Source organism: Zea mays, chromosome 5 (genome assembly GCF_902167145.1).
Source record: "Zea mays cultivar B73 chromosome 5, Zm-B73-REFERENCE-NAM-5.0, whole genome shotgun sequence".
NCBI classification, from domain to species: Eukaryota; Viridiplantae; Streptophyta; class Magnoliopsida; order Poales; family Poaceae; genus Zea; species Zea mays.
This window is the reverse complement of record NC_050100.1, coordinates 154,760,339-154,780,256: the sequence shown is the minus strand read 5'-3', so window position 1 is coordinate 154,780,256 and position 19,918 is coordinate 154,760,339. Positions and strand designations below refer to the sequence as shown.

Sequence of the window (19,918 nt, the reverse complement as noted above, 5' to 3'; positions counted from 1 at the left end):
GTTGCGCACTTGGTTCACCATTGTCTTGAGCCGGTTATACATGGCTTGTGGCTCCTCTCCTTTGTTGAGGATGAATCGATCGAGCTCTCCCTCGATCGTTTCGCGCTTGGTGATCTTGGTCACCTCGTCCCCTTCATGCGCGGTTTTGAGGATGTCCCAAATTTCTTTGGCATTCTTCAACCCTTGCACCTTATTATACTCCTCTCGACATAAAGAGGCGAGGAGTATAGAAGTTGCTTGTGAGTTGAAGTGCCTAATTTGGGTGGCCTCGTCCGAGTCGTAGTCCTCGTCCCCACCTTTGGTGCCTGCGCTCCAAATTCAACAATATCCCAAATACTTTCGTGGAGTGAGGTTAGATGGTGCCTCATTTTATCACTCCACATGCAATAGTCTTAACCATCAAAATATGGTGGTTTGCCTAGGGGTACAGAAAGTAATGGAGCGCGCTTTGAAATACGAGGATAGCGTAGGGGCATCTTACTATACTTCTTGTGCTCATGGCACTTAGAAGTAGTGGATGATTCGGTGCCGGAGGTGGAGGGTGACGAAGAGTCGGTCTCGTAGTAGACCACCTTCTTCATCTTCTTCTTCTTCTTCTTGTCACCCCTCCTATGTGACTTGATAGAGGAAGAGGATTCCTCCTTGTACTTGTTGCTGGACTCCCTTGAGAGAGTCCTCCCCGAGCCCATGGGCTTGTCGCCGGTCATGATCTCCCTCTTGGCGTGATCTCCAGACATCACTTTGAGTTGGTTAGGCTCTTAATGAAGCACTGGCTCTGATACCAATTGAAAGTCGCCTAGAGGGGGGTGAATAGGCGAAACCTGAAATTTATAAACTTAAACACATACAAAGGCCGGGGTTAGCGTTAGAATTAAATTCAAGTCAAAAGAATGTTTCTCTTGCTAAAAGTTGCTCAAAGAATGCAGATGACGTATGGGAGCCAACTCATATCAATACTAGCAAGGAAATGTTAGAGAGGGAAAACAAATCAAACGAGAATAAAAAACGAGTGAACACGATAATTTGTTTTACCGAGGTTCGGTTCTGAAGAACCTAGTCCCCGTTGAGGAGGTCACAAAGACCGGGTCTATTTCACCCCTTTCCCTCTCTCAAATGATCACTTAGACCGAGCGAGCCTTTTTCTTAATCTCACAGGTCACTTAGACCCAGCAAGGACCACCACCCACTTAGGTGTCTCTTGCTTCGATTACAAGTCTCTTGAGAATAAGAAGGGAAAATGAAAAGGCCAATCCAAGTGACAAGAGCAACAAAAGAACACAATTGATCCTCTCACAAGCCCTAATGCACTATAGTTGATTTTGGGGACTTTGAGTGAATTGATTGCTTTGATTGTATCTTGGAGTGTTGGGCTTTTGCTCTTTCAATGAATGAAGATTTCAGAAGACTTGGATGGAAGTGAATGATGTGGTTGGGGGGTATTTATAGCCTCCCAACAACTTCTAGTCGTTGGCTGATTTCTGCCGTCGATGGGCGCACCGGACAGTCCGGTGCGCCACCGGACAGTCACTGTGCACTGTCCCGTGCACGCCACATCAGCGCAACCGTTAGGGTTCGGAGCAGTTGACCGTTGGGGCGCCTTGTCATCTTGCTACACTGGACAATCCGGTGACCTCTGACTTTGCTGCTCTGACTTCTGCGCGGCACTGTTCATCACTATACACTCTGTGCAGTCGACCGTTGGCGCGCAGGGAGCCGTTGCTCCGCTAGCTCACCAGATAGTCCAGTGGCACACCGAACAGTCCGGTGAATTATAGCGGAGCGTGCCTGGCAGAAACCCGAGAGTGGCTGGTTTGGAGGGCGCCTGGCTGGTGTACCGGACAGAGTCCGGTGCACCATTTTCCAGCACACTCTAAGTCTTGCTCCATTTTTAATTGTGTCCCAAACTTGATTTCTTTCTTGGTTTGTGTTGAACCTTATGCACCTGTAATAGATGAATTCTAGACAAACTAGTTAGTACATGTGTTTGTGTTGGTCATCAACCACCAAAATTAATTATAGGAAATGGTTAACTCTATTTCCCTTTCAATGCACCACTGGACCAAGGTCTAATGAATTTTATCCAAAAATTCCCGATGGGGAGCAGTTCCTATAGACGAGGTCTGGTGGTGCACCAGACTAGTCTAATGCATTGTACTTTTATTATCACATAGGAGTGGGACATTGCTCATATTGTAGCCAGAGTCCCTGAGTGTTTGCATCATCCACAATAATTGCACACAATAGTGTCCTGCAACAATGTACTCAACCTCAACGGTGGATAGGGCAACTGAATTTTGCTTTGTAGAACTCCAAGACACCAGAGATCCTACCAAAAATTAGCAAGTCCCAGATGTACTCTTCCTATCTAACTTACATTCGGCATAATCGACATCAAAATATCCAAGGAGATCAAAGTTTGAAGCCTTAGGATACCAAAGCCTAAAATGGGGAGTATGCACTAAATACTTCAAGATTCTTTTAACGACCCTAAGGTGGCATTCCTTAGGATTGCACACATGCAAACAGAAAGCATAATATCCGGTATAGATGCACATAAATAAAATAGAGATCATATTATATACTGGTATACCTTTTGATCTATAGACTTACCTCCATTGTCTAGATCGAGATGCCCGTTGGTTCCCATCGGCGTCTTGATGGGTTTGATATCCTTCATCCCAAACTTCTTCAAGATGTCCTATGTGTACTTAATTTTGGAGATGATGGTGCCATCCTTGAGTTGCTTCACTTGAAATTCGAGGAAGAATTTACATTCCCCCATCATTGTCATCTCAAATTTCCGGATAATTATCCTACTAAATTCTTCACAAGATGATTGATTAGTAGAACCAAATATTATATAATCAACATAATTTTGGCATATAAACAAGTCATCATTAACCGTCTTAGTGAACAAAGTAGGATCAACTTTTCTGACCTTAAAAGAATTTGCAAAAAGGAAGTTTCTCAAGCATTCATACCATGCTCTTGGTGCTTGCTTAAGCCCATAGAGTGTCTTTTGAGCTTAAATACAAGGTTAGGATACTCACTATCTTCAAAATCAGGAGGTTTCTCAACAAAGATCTCCTCCTTTATAGGTCCATTGAGGAATATGCTCTTGACGTCCATTTGAAATAGATTAAAACCATGGTGAGTAGCATAGGCCAATAAAATACGAATGGATTCAAGTCTAGTTATGAGTGCAAAGGTTTCATCGAAATCCAAACCTACAACTTGTGCATAACCTTTTGCAACAAGTATCGCCTTGTTCCTTGTCACCACACCATATTCGTCCTATTTGTTGCAAAGACCCACTTGGTTCCCATAATATTCTGTTTCGAACGTGGCACTAAAGTCCATACCTCATTCCTCTTGAAGTACCAGTGAGGCGACCAGAGGGGGTGAATGGGACCCACAAAATTTATCTTCTCAAGAGATCATCATGACTTGATCCTAACTTCAACACAATCCCCACAGAACTCCTAAAACTGCTTAGGATAGTGCAAATCAATCCAGTGTCGATTAACTACACCAAAATGCTAGCAACAGACCAACTCAGATAAGTACTGAAAACCAAAACCAAATATGCAAAAAAGAGCAAGCAACAATGCTGCGTGGATAGCTAATCGTGTCGGGCAGTGACAATGCCACAAAGGGGGTGGCAGTTCTGCGCAACATAAGTTGCACAAAATCTCTTGAATTATAAGTTGCACAACATAAGTAAGCGCAAAGGGAGAGAAGATGATTCGTGGAGTTTGAACTAGAACAAATCAAAACTCCCAAATAGATTCAAAGTCTTAGTTTAATTGGGGTTTTGTTAAGGTTTTCTGAAACGAAATCAAAATGAATTGAGATTAGATCATGACCACAAACTGTTCAAACTAGATGTTTGTAGTGGTCCAAAGATTGTATCTCACCCTAAGGCAATCCCTAAATCAATCCTCAACTCAAGAAATCAAATATTCTCCAAAGCGCTGCTCCACGTGTGGTTATTACCACACTTCCTCACAATTTCACAAGTACACAGATTCAGAGTTCAAAACATCTATGGATCTTTGAGCTAAGGCTATTCCAACTAGAGAGTGGAAAACTAGGGTTTTCTAACAAGTTCCTAATGAGATAGCTAAAAGAAGATGAAAGCAACTCCCCCTGTGAGAAGGCAAGGATCAAAACGAGAATACAAAAAATGCAGATGATGCAGAAAAAGTAGAAACTGCAGAAGCTTTAGGAGTATAGTAGTTAGATTGTAAAGATGTTATAAGTAGTGTTATGCAATGTGTGCAACAATAAATGCAAATGCGAACAGATGCTCAAACTGATCATAAGCATAAGATATGTGAATATGAAGCATTTGAGTCAGTTTTAAGCCTGCCAAAAGAGAAGTTCACCACTAAAAACAACACTAGACATATGTAAGCAGGAAATCAACCAAGTGCTAGTCAAAGGTATACAAGGTGAACTACCCCAAACAATGGTCACTCGTCATGCTAGAAATAGATTTGAACTTGAATTTTTCAAAATTATCGGATTTTGTAGCAAATCACAAATTTCATTGAAAAGCATGAGTGTGAGAGGTTGTAAGCATTGTCAATGTCTAACTTTTCAACCGCGTGTAGTCTATGTAGAAATGCAATCAGATGCTAACGACATCAATTTCGATCGTCCACCACACTGCTCAAGTTCTTCCAAAAGTGCAAGTGGAAGTAGTATCGATAAATGATGTGGTGACAAATGCAAATCCATCTCGATCTTTTTGAATTTTACTTATCATGATTTTGATTTTAGCATAGAATTAATGTATCAAGACAGTGAATGACTCAAGGCATGAGACATACCAGCGTAGCATACTAGTGACCAAAAAGGATTTCAACACATCCTACACATGCTAGTTGCCAATCTCAATGGTGAACAAGTTTGGAATGAAGCAAGTAATAATCATGTTCACAATTATGAAAATAGGCTTAACTCAACAACATTATATCAATATGAGCAAAAAGAACCTAAGCTTGCCATATCATTATCATGTACACAAAGAACATACTACAAAGAGCATAGTTATGTTTTAGCAGGTATACAAGTGAAGCTCAATATGATGAAATGAAATGCATATATGTTACAAAAATCAAAATAACAAATAAGATGCTAAGAAAAGACAAAAGAATGATCCTCAACTCAGAGGGGAAACACACACCCAACTCCCCTCGCAAATGTGCAAAAGTGGACTCATCAAGGGGGCTTGTGAAGATATATGCAAGATGTAAGTGGGTATCAACATGATGAATATCAATGTTCCCTTTCTAATTAGAAAATAAAAGCGAACATCGATGTGCTTGGTCTTAGAATGCAGCACATGATTTTTGGCAACGCTGATGACAATCGTGCTATCACAAAGCATAGGCACATGAGACAACTACAAGCCAAAATCCCTCAAAGTAGCCATCGTCCAAAGCAACTGCGAGCAATAGCTAGCGGCAGGAACATATTCAGCCTCTATGGTAGACTGGGCAACACTAGACTGTTTGCGAGAATACCAAGAAACCAGGGAGGAACCAAAAAACCGATAAGTCCTAGAGGTGGACTTGTGATCCAAGTGGCATCCCGCAAAATCAACACCTGAATAATCGCACAAAGATAGAACGAATGAAGAGGAATACCATAAGACAACCTCAGGAGTAACACACAAGTACCTCATGATCCGTTTGATAGCCTATTTATGATAAATGTGCGGGGAAGCCTAGAACCAAGCACACAGACACACTGCAAAGTGTATGTCTGGCCTCGTCATCGTTAGGTACAGGAGGGAGCCGATCATGTTTCTGTACTCCTTCTGGTCCATTGGCTTACCATCCTCATCGGCATCCAATGCCGTCGTGGTGGACATAGGCCTCGAATGAGGCTTGGCCTCGCTCATGTCAAACTTCTTCCTTAGTGCAAAAAAGTCCTATCTTGGGTCTACTTGATTTGCAGTCCAAGGAATAAGTTGAGCTCTCCCATTAGGCACATCTCAAACTCCCCTCTCATAGTATTTGAAAACTTGGGAACAAGAGCATGAGAAGAACCACCAAAGATGATGTCATCCACATATATCTGAACCAATAAGATATCATTGCCATGCTTAAGGAGAAAAAGAGTTTTATCGACAGAGCCCATTTTAAAATGCTTTACAAGCAAAAAACATTTCAAACGCTCATACTAGGCTCTATGGGCTTGTTTCAAACCATACATAGATTTTTGAAGTTTGAAAACATGGTTTGGAAACTTGGAATTCTCAAAACCAGGGGGCTGCCTCACATAAACCTATTCCTCCATATACCCATTTAGAAAAGCACTTTTGACATCCATTTGAAAAAGTTTAAAACCCTTCGAAGCACCAAACACAAAAAGGATCCTAATGGCTTCTAAACGGTCAATAGGGGCAAAGTTTTCCTCATAGTCAATACCCTGTTTCTCGCAAAACCCATGGGCAACCAACCTCGCCTTGTTTCTCACTACCAACTCATCCTCGATTTGCTTGTTTTTGAGCACCCATTTTGTACCGATGGAATGGCAGTTCGAAGGAGGTGGCACCAAAACCCAATTTTGAGTTCTCTCAAATATTTCAAGCTCCACATGCATGGCATTGACCCCATTAGGATTAGAAAAGGCGTGCCCAACATCCCAAGGCTCAAAACAAGCAACAAAAGTAGAGTGGGCAAAATGAGAAATTTGTTGTGAGCTGGAGCGAGTGACTAGCTCCTGAAGCTCCTTGATCATCTACTGAGGTGGGTGGAGACGTTGAATGTGTCATGGTGTGTCCCCTGAAAAGGTTGACTACACCTCAACAACAACTTGATCGCCTCTAGGCTCAGTAGGCTCCGACTCAAGTGGACCCCAAGTCATGGAAGAAGTGATGTCAGGTCCATCAGCTGAAGTAGTGGAGGTAGGCTCAACTGGGGTAGCTAGTGAAGGCGGCTCGGGATCACCCCAATTGGTGTCGTCTTGCTCCTCCTCCACAAAGATGGTTTCACCATCTGATCTGGACCTGCATGCTCAAAGATAGAGATGGACTAGGCAAAGTCTCATCAAAAGTGAAAGGGAAATAGGCTTACACCTTTTCCTAAATTGATTTTGGTGGTTGAATTGCCCAACACAAATAATTGGACTAACTAGTTTGCTCTAGTCTATAAGTTTTACAGGTACCAAAGTTTCACAACAAGCCAATAAAAAGACCAAAGATGGGTTCAAATAAAGGGTGCTAAAGACATCCCAAAGGCACCTTGGTCTGGCGCACCGGACTGTCCGGTGCACCACCGGACAGTGTCCGGTGCACCAGGGAACTTGACGCTGAACTCGCTACCTTCGGGAAAATGGGAGGCTGCTCCGCTATAATTCACTGGACTGTCCGATGAAGCACCGGACAGTGTCCGGTGTCACACCGGACTGTCTGGTGTGCCAGCGGAGCAACGGCTACTTCGCGCCAACGGTCGACTGCAACCGCATTAAATGCGCTACAGTGCGCGCCAGAGTCAGAGCACGCGCAGAAAGGGCACCGGACAGTCTACAGGACCTGTCCGGTGTACCACCGGACAGCCCAGAGGCCCCACCAGTCAGAGCTCCAATGGTCAAAACCCAACGGCCGGCTGACGTGGCTGGCGCACCGGACAGTGTCCAGTGGCGCACTGGACTGTCCGGTGCGCCATGCGACAGACAGCCTCCCAACGATCACTTTTGGTGGTTGGGGCTATAAATACCCCAACCACCCCACATTCAATGGCATCCAAGTTTTTCCAACTTCCCACACCTTACAAGAGCTATAGCATTCAATACAAGACACACCAAAAAGATCAAATCCTCTCCCAAGTCCTTAGTTCATTCCAAATCAAATAGTGACTTGTGAGAGAGTGACTTGTGTTCATTTGAGCTCTTGCGCTTGGATTGCTTCTTTTTCTCATTCTTTCTTGTGATCAAACTCAATTGTAACCAAGGCAAGGGACACCAATTGTGTGGTGGTCCTTGCGGGGACTTTGTATCCCGTTTGATTGAGAAGAGAAGCTCACTCGGTCTAAGTGACCGTTTGAGAGAGGGAAATGGTTGAAAGAGACCCGGTCTTTGTGACCACCTCAACGGGGAGTAGGTTTGCAAGAACCGAACCTCGGTAAAACAAATCATCATGTCTCACTCTTTATTTGTCCGCAATTTGTTTTCACCCTCTCTCTCGGACTCGTTTATATTTCTAACGCTAACCTGGCTTGTAGTTGTGCTTAAGTTTATAAATTTCAGATTCGCCCTATTCACCCCCCTTTAGGCGACTTTCAATTGGTATCGGAGCCGGTGCTTCATTAGAGCTTAACCGCTCGAAGTGATGTCGGGAGATCACGCCAAGAAGATGCTGATCGGCGGTGAGAAGACCGCTACAAGCCACGGGAAGGCTCCATCGAGGGAGTCCGCTAACAACAAGAAGGATGGATCCCCTTCATGCATTCGATCGCACAAGAGTGGCGAGAAGAAGAAGAAAATCAAGAAAGTGGTCTACTACGAGACCGACTCTTCCTCGCCCTCTACATCCGGATCCGACGCCGCGTCCGTCACTTCCAAGCGCTAAGAGCGCAAGAAGTATAGTAAGATCCCCCTACGCTATCCCCGCATTCCTAAGCATACTCCATTACTTTCCGTCCCATTAGGCAAACCACCGACGTTTGACGGTGAAGATTATTCTAGGTGGAGTGATATGATGAGATATCACCTAACCTCACTCCACAAAAGCATATGGGATGTTGTTGAGTTTGGTATACAGGTACCATCCGTAGGGGATGAAGATTATGATGAGGACGAGGTGGCCCAAATCATGCACTTCAACTCCCAAGCCACCACTATACTCCTCACCTCTCTAAGTCGAGAGGAGTATAACAAGGTGCAAGGATTGAAGAGTGCCAAAGAGATTTGGGACGTACTCAAGACCGCACATGAAGGAGACGAGGTGACCAAAATCACCAAGCGGGAAACAATCGAGGGGGAGCTCGGTCGCTTTCGGCTTCGCCAAGGGGAGGAGCCACAAGAAATGTACAACCGGCTCAAGACCTTGGTGAACCAAGTGCGCAACCTCGAGAGCAAAAAATGGGATGCCCATGAAATGGTCAAGGTTATGTTTAGATCACTCATTTTTCTTAACCCTACGCAAGTTCAATTAATACGTGGTGATCCTAGATATACACTAATGTCTCCCGAGGAAGTGATAGGAAAATTTGTGAGCTTTGAATTGATGATCAAAGGCTCAAAGAAAATCATCGAGCAAGATGGCCCCTCCACGCTCGAAGCACAACCGGTCGCATTCAAGGCGACGAAGGAGAAGAAGGAAGAGTCTACATCAAGTAGACTCCCCATTGACGCCTCCAAGCTCGACAATGAGGAGATGGCGCTCATCATCAAGAGCTTCCGCCAAATCCTCAAGCAAAGGAGGGGGAAGGACTACAAATCCCGCTCCAAGAAAGTTTGCTACAAGTGTGGTAAGCCCGGTCACTTCATAGCAAAATGTCCATTATCAAGTGACAGTGACAGGGGCGACGACAAGAAGGGCAAGAGGAGAGAAAAGAAGAGATACTACAAGAAGAAGGGCGGCGATGCCCATGTGTGCCGCGAGTGGGACTCCGACGAGAGCTCCACCGACTGCTCCTCCGACGAGGACGCCGCCAACATCGCCGTCACCAAAGGGCTCCTCTTCCCCAACATCGGCCACAAGTGCCTCATGGCAAAGGACGGCAAAAGGAAGAAGGTAAAATCAAGATCCTCCACTAAATATGCATCCTCTAGTGATGAAGATAATTCTAGTGAAAATGAGGAGGATAACTTGCGCACACTTTTTGCAACCTTAACATGCAACAAAAGGAAAAATTAAATGAATTAATTAGTGCTATTAATGAGAAGGATGAACTCTTGGACACTCAAGAGGATTTCCTAATTAAGGAAAATAAGAAGCATGTTAAGGTTAAGAATGCTTATGCTCTAGAAGTAGAAAAATGTGAAAAATTATCTAGTGAGCTAAGCACTTGTCAAGATATTATTGCCAACCTTAGAAATGAAAATGCTAAATTAATTGCAAAGGTTGATTCTAATGTTAGTGATGTTTCAATTCCCAATCTTAGAGATGATAATGTTAGTTTACTTGCTAAGATTGAAAAATTGAATATCTCTCTTGCTAGCCTTAGAAACGATAATGAAAAATTAATTGCTAAGGCTAAAGACTTAGATGTTTGCAATGTTACAATTTCCAATCTTAAAAGTGAAAATGACATTTTACATGCTAAGATTGTTGAACTAAAATCTTGCAAACCCTCTACATCTACTGTTGAGCAGTTTCCATCTGCACTAGATGTAGAGACATTAATGTTGATGCTATTCATGATCACCTAGCTTTAATTAAGAAACAAAATGATCACATAGCTCAACTTAATGCCAAAATTAATGAGCATGACTTAGAAAATGAAAAATTTAAATTTGCTAGAAGTATGCTCTATAGTGGGAGACGCCCTGGCATCAAGGATGGCATTGGCTTCCAAAAGGGAGACAATGTCAAACTTAATGCCCCTCCTAAAAAATTGTCAAACTTTGTTAAGGGCAAGGCTCCCATGCCTCAGGATAACGAGGGTTACATTTTGTATCCTGTCGGTTATCCCGAGCACAAGATTAGGAAAATTCACTCTAGGAAGTCTCACTCTGGCCCTAATCATGCTTTTATGTATAAGGGTGAGACATCTAGCTCTAGGAAATCAACCCGTGTTAAATTGCCTAAGAAGGAAACTTCTATTGCATCAAATGACTCTAACATTTCATGTAAAACTTTTGATGCATCTTATGTTTTGACTAACAAATCCGGCAAGGTAGTTGCCAAGTATGTTGGGGGCAAACACAAGGGGTCAAAGACTTGTGTTTGGGTACCCAAAGTTCTTGTATCTAATGTTAAAGGACCCAAAACCGTTTGGGTACATAAAATCAAGAACTAAATTTGTTTTGTAGGTTTATGCATCCGGGGGCTCAAGTTGGATCATCGATAGCGGGTGCACAAACCACATGACAGGGGAGAAGAAGATGTTCTCCTCCTATGAGAAAAACCAAGATCCCCAACGAGCTATCACATTCGGGGATGGAAATCAAGGTTTGGTCAAAGGATTGGGTAAAATTGCTATATCACCTGACCATTCCATTTCAAATGTTTTTCTTGTAGATTCCTTAGATTACAACTTGCTTTCAGTTTCGCAATTATGTAAAATGGGTTACAATTGTCTTTTTACGGATACAGGTGTTACTGTCTTTAGAAGAAGTGACAATTCAATAGCATTTAAGGGAGTGTCAGAGGGTCAGCTATATTTAGTGGATTTTGATAGAGCTGAACTCGACACTTGCTTAATTGCTAAGACTAACATGGGCTAGTTCTGGCATCACCGACTAGCACATGTTGGAATGAAGAATCTTCACAAGCTTCTAAAGCGAGAACACATTTTGGGACTAACAAATGTTCATTTTGAGAAAGACAGGATTTGCATCATGACGACTGACAGGCCACTCGAGCTCCTACACATGGACCTATTCGGCCCGATAGCTTACATAAGCATCGACGGGAGTAAGTACTGTCTAGTTATTGTGGATGATTATTCTCGCTTCACTTGGGTGTTCTTTTTGCAGGAAAAATCTCATACCCAAGAGACCTTAAAGGGATTCTTGAGACGGGCTGAAAACGAGTTCGGCTTAAGGATCAAGAAAATTAGAAGCGACAGCGGGACGGAGTTCAAGAACTCACAAATCGAAGGCTTCCTTGAGGAGGAGGGCATCAAGCATGAGTTCTCTTCTCCCTACACCCCACAACAGAATGGTGTAGTGGAGAGGAAGAATAGAACTCTATTGGACATGGCAAGGACCATGCTTGATGAGTATAAGACTTTGGATCGGTTTTGGGCGGAGGCAGTCAACACCGCGTGCTACGCCTTCACCGATTGTATCTACACCGAATCCTCAAGAAGACATCTTATGAACTCCTTACCGGTAAAAGCCCAATGTTTCATATTTTATAGTCTTTAGTAGCAAATGCTTTATTCTTGTTAAAAGAGGTAGAAAATCCAAATTTGCTCCTAAGGCTGTAGAAGGCTTTTTACTAGGATATGATTCAAACATAAGGGCATATAGAGTCTTTAACAAGTCCTCTGGACCAGTTGAAGTTTCTTGTGACATTGTGTTTGATGAGACTAATGGCTCTCAAGTAGAGCAAGTTGATCTTGATGAGCTAGATGATGAAGAGGCTCCATGCGTCGCGCTAAGGAACATGTCCATTGGGGATGTGTGTCCCAAGGAATCCGAAGAGCCTTCAAATGCACAAGATCAACCATCTTCCTCCATGCAAGCATCTCCACCAACTCAAGATGAGGGTGAGGCTCAAGATGATAAAGGAGAAGATCAAGATAATGAGTCGCCTCAGGAGGAGAGAAATAATCAAGGGGGAGATGCCCATGATCAAGATAAGGAAGATGAACAAGTTCCAAGGCCACCACACCCAAGAGTCCACCAAGCAATCCAACGAGATCACCCCGTGAACACCATCCTCGGTGACATTCAAAAGGGGGTAACTACTCGATCTCGTGTTGCTCATTTTTGTGAACATTACTCTTTTGTTTCCTCTATTGAGCCACATAGGGTAGAGGAAGCACTTCAAGATTCAGATTGGGTGGTGGCAATGCAAGAGGAACTCAACAACTTCACTAGGAATGAGGTATGGCATTTAGTTCCACATCCTAACCAAAATGTTGTAGGAACCAAGTGGGTTTTTCGCAACAAGCAAGATGAGCATGGTGTGGTGACAAGAAAAGAGCCCGACTTGTGGCCAAGGGGTATTCACAAGTCGAAGGTTTGGATTTCGGTGAAACCTATGCACCCGTAGCTAGGCTAGAACCAATTCGCATTTTACTTGCCTATGCTACTTACCATGGCTTTAAGCTTTATCAAATGGACGTGAAAAGTGCCTTCCTCAATGGACCAATCAAGGAAGAGGTCTATGTTGAGCAACCTCCCGGCTTTGAAGATAGTGAGTACCCTAACCATGTATATAAACTCTCTAAGGCGCTTTATGGGCTCAAGCAAGCCCCAAGAGCATGGTATGAATGCCTAAGAGATTTTCTTATCACTAATGGCTTCAAAGTCGGAAAGGCCGATCCTACTTTATTTACTAAAACTCTTGAAAATGATTTGTTTGTATGCCAAATTTATGTTGATGATATTATATTTGGGTCTACTAACGAATCTACATGTGAGGAATTTAGTAGGATCATGACACAAAAATTTGAGATGTCTATGATGGGGGAGTTGAAGTACTTCTTAGGATTTCAAGTGAAGCAACTCCAAGAGGGCACCTTCATTAGCCAAACGAAGTATATTCAAGACATTCTAAACAAGTTTGGAATGAAGGATGCCAAGCCCATCAAGACACCCATGGGAACCAATGGGCATCTCGACCTCGACACGGGAGGTAAATTCGTAGATCAAAAGGTATACCGGTCGATGATAGGTTCTTTACTTTACTTATGTGCATCTCGACCGGATATTATGCTCTCCGTATGCATGTGTGCAAGATTCCAAGCCGACCCTAAGGAAGCTCACCTTACGACCGTAAAACGAATCTTGAGATATTTAGTTTATACTCCTAAGTTTGGGCTTTGGTACCCTAGGGGATCCACATTCGACTTAATTGGTTATTCGGATGCCGATTGGGCGGGGTGTAAAATTAATAGAAAGCACATCGGGGACTTGCCAGTTCTTAGGAAGGTCTCTGGTGTCTTGGGCTTCAAAGAAGCAAAATTCCGTAGCTCTTTCTACCGCCGAGGCCGAGTATATTGCCGCAGGCCATTGTTGCACGCAATTGCTTTGGATGAGGCAAACGCTTAGGGACTATGGTTACAATTAACTAAAGTTCCTCTTCTATGTGATAATGAGAGTGCAATCCGCATGGCGGATAATCCCGTTGAGCATAGCCACACTAAACACATAGCCATTCGGTATCATTTTCTAAGGGATCACCAACAAAAGGGGGATATCAAGATTGCATATATTAACACCAAAGAACAATTAGCCGATATCTTTACCAAGCCACTAGATGAACAAACATTTAACAAACTTAGGCATGAGCTAAATATTCTTGATTCTCGGAATTTCTTTTGATATCTTGCATACATAGCTCATTAATATACCTTTGATCATGTCTCTTTTATATGCTATGACTAATGTGTTTTCAAGTGTATTTCAGACCAAGTCATAGATTGAAAGGGAATTGGAGTCTTCGGCAAAGACAAAAGGCTTCCACTCCACTCCATCAAATTACTCATCCTTCGCCGTCGCTCCGAGCCACTCTCCAATTTTGGTATAATCTTCACTCATATTTTGTTCGCCAAAGGGGGAGAATTTAGTTAAAAGGGCTTATATTTCACTAAAAGTATACGTTTTTGGTGATTCATGCTAAAGGGGGAGAAAGTATTAGCCCAAAGCAAAAGGACCGCACCACCACCAATTTTCAAAAATTTGAGTTAAGAAAAGATTTTTCAAATGGTGATTTTCCATGTTGTGTTTCCATTTGGTATCTCATTTAGAATTTCAAATTGGTACAACCCCTTTCAAAACTAATATCTAAAAACCCTCTTGAACACTAAGAGGAGGATTTTATTAAGGGGGAGTTTTGTTTAGTCAAAGGAAAAGCATTTGAAACAGGGGGGAGAAAATTTCAAATCTTGAAAATGCTTCTCAAAATCTTACTCATTTGTTCCTTGACTATTTGCAAAAGAATGTACAAAAGAATTTGCAAGAACAAAGCATGTGGTGCAAGCGTGGTCCAAAATGTTAAAAATGAAAAAGAAATCAATCCATGAGCATCTTATGAGAATATATTGGTTTCATTCCAAGCAACCTTTGCACTTACAATTATGCAAACTTGTTGAATTATGCATTTCTATATTTGCTTTGGTTTGTGTTGGCATCAATCACCAAAAAGGGGGATATTGAAAGGGAAATAGGCTTACACCTTTTCCTAAATTGATTTTGGTGGTTGAATTGCCCAACACAAATAATTGGACTAACTAGTTTGCTCTAGTCTATAAGTTTTATAGGTACCAAAGGTTCACAACAAGCCAATAAAAAGACCAAAGATGGGTTCAAATAAAGGGAGCTAAAGACATCCCAAAGGCACCCTGGTCTGGCACACCGGACTGTCCGGTGTGCCACCGGACAGTGTCCGGTGCACCAGGGAACTTGACGTTGAACTCGCTACCTTCGGGAAAATGGGAGGCCGCTCCGCTATAATTCACCGGACTGTCCTGTGTGCCAGCGGAGCAACGGCTATTTCACGCCAATGGTCGACTGCAACCGCATTAAATGCGATACAGTGCGCGCCAGAGTCAGAGCACGCGCAGAAGGGGCACCGGACAGTCTACAGGATCTGTCCGGTGCACCACCGGACAGCCCAGAGGCCCCACCAGTCAGAGCTCCAACGGTCAGAACCCAACGGCCGGCTGACGTGGCTGGCGCACCGGACAGTGTCTGGTGGTGCACCGGACTGTCCGGTGCGCCATGCGACAGACAGCCTCCCAACGGCCACTTTTGGTGGTTGGGGCTATAAATACCCCAACCACCCCACATTCAATGACATCCAAGTTTTTCCAACTTCCCACACCTTACAAGAGCTATATCATTCAATACAAGACACACCAAAGAGATCAAATCCTCTCCCAAGTCCTTAGTTCATTCCAAATCAAATAGTGACTTGTGAGAGAGTGACTTGTGTTCATTTGAGCTCTTGCGCTTGGATTGCTTTTTTTTTCTCATTCTTTCTTGTGATCAAACTCAATTGTAACCAAGGCAAGAGACACCAATTGTGTGGTGGTCCTTGCGGGGACTTTGTGTCCCGTTTGATTGAGAAGAGAAGCTCACTCGGTCTAAGTGACCGTTTGAGAGAGGGAAAGGGTTGAAAGAGACCCGATCTTTGTGACCAATTCAATGGGGAGTAGGTTTGCAAGAACCTAACCTCGGTAAAACAAATCATCGTGTCTCACTCTTTATTTGTCCGCGATTTGTTTTCACCCTCTCTCTCGGACTCATTTATATTTCTAACGCTAACCCGGCTTGTAGTTGTGCTTAAGTTTATAAATTTCAGATTCGCCCTATTCACCCCCTCTAGGCGACTTTCAAAAAGTCACCTCACAGGATACTCCTCACCATCTTCACAATTGAGCTTCTAGCTAAAATGTCACAGGCCTCGTTCCCTTTGGCACATAGTGGTGGTCACACCACAAAACGCGGTTGGTGTGGTCTCGCAAGACTCTCGTGCCACTCGACATAATTACAAGGTCACACGCAAGAGGGTGTTTTGTGGGTTTTCTAACCTCACTCAATCTACTAGGAACAAATGTAGAGCAACACAATAGCGGTCTAACTAACCTAAGCACTTTGCAAAGCAACTACGCTAATCACCGAGTGATTCTATTAAGCACTTGGGTGTTTGAGCAATGGAGATTTGTCTCTACTCAATAGCAATGTTGCTTGGGATCACACACCTTCATATGGCCTATTGGGGGGGTTATATAACCCCCCATAACCCCCTTAGACGTCCTTATTCTTTTCAACGGTGTAGTGATCACTATTCTCAATTTTTCCTAGATTGTGCTTGAAAAACTTCACTGTTCTCTCATCACATATGATTCAACTTTATATTTTGTTGGCCACTCCATACCCATGATCACATCTACATCTCTAGACTCCAAGACTGAGTTTTGATGGATATACTACCCTCTTAAATTTAAATTTACTAAAGGACAATTATATCTTGACCATAGGAGTGCCTATGGGGTTTACCTTATATTCAAATTTTCCATGGTTTGTGCAAAATAACAGAATGTGATGATCTAGTATCAAAAAGTATGACAACAGGGTGTGCATTGATTTGGAGTGTACCTAGTAATATTGTTATGCCATCCTAAGTGGCTTCGATGACGTGGTTCACATTTCCATACTGAGTCTTTTGCTATCCTCGTATATTAGGTGTTTGGTTAACACCATATATATCTATTGGAGTGGTTGGGGGTGTTTGTGACTATGGATTCATCTGCGGACATTGTTTACCAAAGTGGCCAATGCCTTCGCATTTGAAATAGTAGATATAGATATGGACTCTAAGGATTTATTCATAGATTACTAAGAAATTGGCATTAAATTTTTTCTAATGTTAGAATTAATTAATTTCTTAATTAAAATAATTTCAAAAAGTTTATAATTAGCAGTTAAGTCATGAAAAATACTTCTAAAGATCTAACAATTTAGAGAAAATTTGCAAAGACATTTTGAAACATGATAAACCTAAATAAAGTATTTGGAGATTATAAAAAAATATTTGAGAATATCTAAAAATTAGATTGTGCTCATAAAAAGTGTAAAACTAGGAAAAATCTTAGGAAGCTTCTAGGTAGATGTTTATGTGCTGAGCATAAAGAAGTGTTTTGGAACACAATAAAAAGATCTTGAGCAGTTCCGCAAAAAATGATTAAGAACAAGATATACATGCTAAAGGTAGAAGATTGTTGTACTAAACGTGTTTTGAAAACTTTATACTTTCAACACATAGACAATGAACAAACATACAAACAAACATCATATCACCAAAAAGACAATCAAATTAATTTTTAAAACTTCAAAGAAGCACACTTTTCTATAACTAAATTTCTACAAAAACGAAAGTAATCTTAAAAAGCTTATATACATATGAAAATTATTTGTTTTATTTAAGTTTTCTATTCACAAAAATTGGAAATTTTGGGTGTGACAAAAAGGCTCTTTGTTAGCTCTACATCGGTAATATGATTGAATATACTTTTAACACCCCATATCAAAAATTTACTTATCGCTAGTGGTGGTAATGGGCTCTAGATTGTACACTATAAAATTTAAGGATCGAATCAGATTAGGATCGGGCTCTATTTCTATTCATTTTTGTACTAAAATTTATAAAGGGCCCTAACTCACCCCTACTTATCACCCAACCCACCTTTGAGCCACACACATGACACATGTATTCATGCATAACACCCCACATACACTTTTGTCCTCATTTCATGTAAAAAATATTAATTCAAAAGTGCTATGGTTGGAATAATGAGGGTTATATGTTGACCATCACCCACTTATGTAACTAATGTGGGACTAATATCAAAACTTCACTTCACCACTAGACCACTTGAGTCAAAACTTCAATGACACATACTACTATTGGGCTCGAGTATTACCATACCTTTTCTCAATCTATCACCTTCTAGAGAAAATGGATTGGAAATAAGTGAAAGAAGACAAATACAATGCCCCTTGGCAAGAATGGTGCATTTGCTATTGTTGTTGGTCGGTGGTCTTTTGAATCCATTCAACAAGTTGGCTTCATCAAATAAATGAAGAACATGGGGGCTTGTTCAAATTCGTAGTAATATGTTTTGAGCAGACCTTGAAAAAATTTATTAATTAGAGCAATATGACAAATGGAGTCATTATTACCATAACATTAAGAACCACCTAGTCCACACCACATACAAGAACATAAACAACATAAAACATATAAGAAACTAAGCACCAACTCTACCAGCCTACTACTAAATGAAATACACCATATCTAATGAGGTCTACTGATGAGGTATGGTATTGTATACTATTTTTAAATCCATCACCTTTTAGAGTAGAATGAAATGGAAATAAGTGAAAAAATACATAATGGCTCTCACCTGGTATTGTGCATTTGATCATGTTGTTGGTAGGTGGTCTTTCAAAGAAGGTAAATGACAAAAATCATTTAAATGCCATGTCAAATGTTCATTGGACCGAGTTGACAGGTTGGCATCACCAAATTCACTCATAAGAACCCAAGTATTTATTCAAATTCAAAATAACATGTTTCAAGCAAATCTTGGAAAAAAACTTATTAATCAGGGCACTGTGACAACTGCAATCATTATTACCACAACATTAAGAACCACCTAGTCCATACCCCATAAAAGAACAAAACTTACTCCACATAGGAAACTAAGCTTAGACTCTACTAGCCAGCCTACTATTGAACCAAATAGACCAAGTCCAATAAGCTCTAGCTTGCTAGCCTCCCTTCACTTGCTCTAGCCATGCTTCTCTTCAGTGTTGAAGCCGATAAAGCAGGGCTGCTTGCAGTTGATGCAGATTGGGAGCTCCTTGCTCACCATGCAATACCTCCAACACCGTTTGCATCCACCGAGCACCAGCACTGATGAAATATCTGATGACACACATGAGCTAGATGATGACGAGCCACTACCATTGCCACTGTTAACCTCTATCCTCCCTGTGGGTTGTGCGAGGCGTAGTTGCAGGTCCAATACCGTGCTCCCCGCATTGCTTCCATCAGCGCCACCATTGTTACCGTTCCTCCACAAGCTCATGGCTAAGCATAGACAACATGACCAAGATTGACATGTGGCATTAGATATACCGAGTTTGGTGACACAAGAATACAACTATGTAGGAGAAAGAACACAAATAGATATTTATCATATTAGGCTATGAAAGATTGTATGATAATCGATTACCTGAAGATTTTAAAGATGAAAGACTTCTGCCTTGACTATTTGATATTTTTGGTTGTGGAACTTTGAGGGGTGCCAGGGCATCTTATATAGATGGGTCAAGGAGGAAGAGGTCAACGAAGTTATTAACTAGCAATTAATATGCTCATCATCAAAATCAATGCACTATGGGGTGCATACATCTCATGGTTGGAAGTTTGCTAATGCATCATCTTAATTTTAGTAAAAGAAATATTGTATATTATCAACCTTCATCAAATATTTTAGGTCACCATAATTATTTTTTATCAAAGTAACAGAAGATTGACCGCACAATTTTTAGGATC

At 41.9% G+C, this 19,918-nt stretch overlaps 1 long non-coding RNA gene across 1 annotated transcript; it reads right to left on the bottom strand.

Moving 5' to 3' along the window:
• Nucleotides 1–18,884: 18,884 nt before the first annotated feature.
• LOC118472061 (uncharacterized) lies at nt 18,885–19,637 on the bottom strand. The gene is made up of 2 exons (XR_004849589.1): nt 19,596–19,637; nt 18,885–19,450 (listed from the first exon to the last, which is right to left on the bottom strand). It is a non-coding gene; the product is annotated as an uncharacterized lncRNA (long non-coding RNA).
• Between the last annotated feature and the right edge of the window lie 281 nt (nt 19,638–19,918).